The 2,896-nt window shown below is 43.3% G+C and overlaps 1 long non-coding RNA gene across 1 annotated transcript; it reads left to right on the top strand.

Moving 5' to 3' along the window:
* Positions 1-380: 380 nt before the first annotated feature.
* On the top strand, positions 381-2,012 carry LOC127526536 (uncharacterized). The gene is made up of 2 exons (XR_007934029.1): positions 381-557; positions 1,506-2,012. It is a non-coding gene; the product is annotated as an uncharacterized LOC127526536 (long non-coding RNA).
* The last annotated feature ends 884 nt before the right edge of the window (positions 2,013-2,896 follow it).

The raw sequence follows: 2,896 nt of genomic DNA, 5'->3' as shown, positions 1-2,896 counted from the left end.
ATGACTTGTATACTCTTATATATGTGTTCATTTAGCACATATGTGTCAAACTCAAGGCCCGCGGGCCACATCCGGCCGGGCGTGTAATTATATCCGGCCCGCGAGATCATTTTATATATTATTGTTATTAATGGCCCGGCGATAAGAAACGCTGGTAACACAATAAACTACAGGTCCCATAATGCAGCGCTTCAGCGGCCTTGCCGAACACTTCCCGCGTTAATCAAGTCTAGCTTATGATGCTGCAAGTTATTGCGAAGCTAGCCCTCACGATGCCGAAGAGAAAAGTTGATTCTGAAAACAGAGCCTTTAAATACCGATGGGAGGCTGAGTATATGTTTACTGACATTGCCGGTAAACCCGTGTGTCTCGTTTGTGGAGCTAATGTGGCTGTAATTAAAGAATTTAATCTAAGACGGCACTATGAGACAAAACATCAGGATAACCTGAAAGACCTGAATGCAAAGCAGAAGATACAGAAAGCAGAAGAGTTAAAGAAGAATCTGACACTTCAGCAGATGTTTTTTACCCGTGCAAAATCACAAAGTGAAGCTGCTGTGAAAGCAAGTTTTATCGTGGCAGAGGAGATCGCCAAATCAGCCAGGCCATTTACCGAGGGAGAATTTCTGAAGAGCTGCATGATCAAGGTGTTTGACGTCTTATGTCCAGACAAAAAGCAGATGCTGGCAAATGTAAGCCTGAGTAGAAATACGATTGCTGATCGAGTTTGTGAGATGGCCACTGATTTAAGAACACAGTTGAGTGAAAGAAGCAAAGACTTTATTGCATACTCTCTTGCTGTGGATGAAAGTACTGACATGACTGATACTGCACAGCTGGCCATCTTCATCCGTGGAGTGGACTCCAATTTGCGCGTTACAGAGGAAATAATAGACATTAACTCGATGCATGGGACAACGACTGGAAAAGACATTTTTGAAAATGTATGTCAAAGCATAACCGACATGAAACTGCCCTGGGACAGACTTATTGCACTTATAACTGATGGATGTGTAGTGAAAAAAGTGGACTAGTGGGAAGGATGCGAGTAAAGATGCACTAGGAGAACTGTACTGGTGAGTTAACGGCATATCACTGCATCATACACCAGGAAACACTATGTGGCAAAGTCCTGAAGATGGACAATGTAATGAGCACTGTAACACAAACCGTAAACTTTATCCGAGCTAAAGGTTTAAATCACCGGCAATTTCAGTCCTTTATGCGGGAGATAGATTCAGAGTTTGCTGACATTCCTTATCATACAGAGGTGCGTTGGCTAAGTCAAGGAAAAGTTCTCAACAGAGTTTTTGAGCTCGGCAACGAAATCTGTCAGTTCATGGACAGTAAAGTAAAAGACTCCACCAATTTTAGGGATGAAAAGTGGAAATGCGAGTTGGCATTTCTGGCTGACATAACAGCTCATCTCAACGCCTTAAACCTCCAGCTCCAGGAACGTGACCGCATGATCACTGACATGTATGACGCAGTGAAGGCATTTCAAGTGAAGCTGCTTTTATGGGAGACACAAATGCACCAGTGCAACTTGCCCCACTTTCCCTGTTGCCAAGTAATGTTGAAGCAAGTCGGCACAACGGTGTTCCCAAATACGCACTTTGCTGATAAACTGAGCGCACTGTGCACTGAGTTTGCACGGCGCTTTGGTGACTTTGAAGAACAAAAAAAAGAACCCATTTGCCGTCGATGTGGAAACTGCACCTGTGCAGATTCAGATGGAGCTGATTGAGCTGCAGTGTAATGGCACACTGAAGGCAAAGTACGATACTGCAGGGCCCGCACAGTTTATTCACTCCATTCTCGCAGAAATGCTCCAGCTCTGTCTACATGCGGCTCGAACCTTGTGCATGTTTGGTAGCACATATCTGTGTGAGTAGCTCTTCTCAGTGATGAAGACTAACAAAACAGCACACAGGAGTCGTCTCACTGATGAGCACCTGCAGTCCATCCTGAGAATCTCCACAACACAGAACCTCACACCAAACATAAACGAACTAATTGCCAAAAAAAGATGCCAGGCGTCCAGCTCTGATAAAATGACATAAGAGCAAAGACAACTGAATGATTTGATTTGTTAATGCTGAAAAGCACAAATTTTATTTATATTTACAGGTTTTGTTATGCAGCATGTTCATATTTTGAATTTGTATAATTTTGACAGGATATATTTTTATGGCGGCACGGTGGCGCAGTGGGTAGCGCTGCTGCCTCGCAGTTGGCAGACCTGGGGACCCGGGTTCGCTTCCCGGGTCCTCCCTGCGTGGAGTTTGCATGTTCTCCCCGTGTCTGCGTGGGTTCCTCCGGGCGCTCCGGTTTCCTCCCACAGTCCAAAGACATGCAGGTTAGGTGGATTGGCGATTCTAAATTGGCCCTAGTGTGTGCTTGGTGTGTGGGTGTGTTTGTGTGTGTCCTGCGGTGGGTTGGCACCCTGCCCGGGATTGTTTCCTGCCTTGTGCCCTGTGTTGGCTGGGATTGGCTCCAGCAGACCCCCGTGACCCTGTGTTCGGATTCAGCGGGTTGGAAAATGGATGGATGGATATATTTTTATGGAGAGCAAAATCTAAGTTTATTTTTTTAATAAAATGATAGAAGAGTAAAGAAATTTGAATGTTTGTTCTTTTAACGTTTACTTTATTTCTAACTTGTATAATTTAGACAGGATATATTATTATGGAGAGCAAAATATTATAAGTTATTTAAGGTTTGAGTTGATTTATTCCGGAATAATATTCCTGTCTGTTTTTATTCATATTTATGTTCAAAAAAGTTAAGTTTTAAAAGTTTTAAAGTTTTAAAAGTTTAGTTTTAGTGTGTTCAATAAATGTTTATCCTGTTCGACCCGCGACCTAAAGTGTGTTTTGGATTTTGGCCCCCTGTG

This window comes from Erpetoichthys calabaricus, chromosome 2 (assembly GCF_900747795.2).
Source record: "Erpetoichthys calabaricus chromosome 2, fErpCal1.3, whole genome shotgun sequence".
NCBI lineage: Eukaryota > Metazoa > Chordata > Cladistia > Polypteriformes > Polypteridae > Erpetoichthys > Erpetoichthys calabaricus.
Note: the sequence above shows the minus strand (reverse complement) of the source record. Positions and strands in the feature narration are given on the sequence as shown.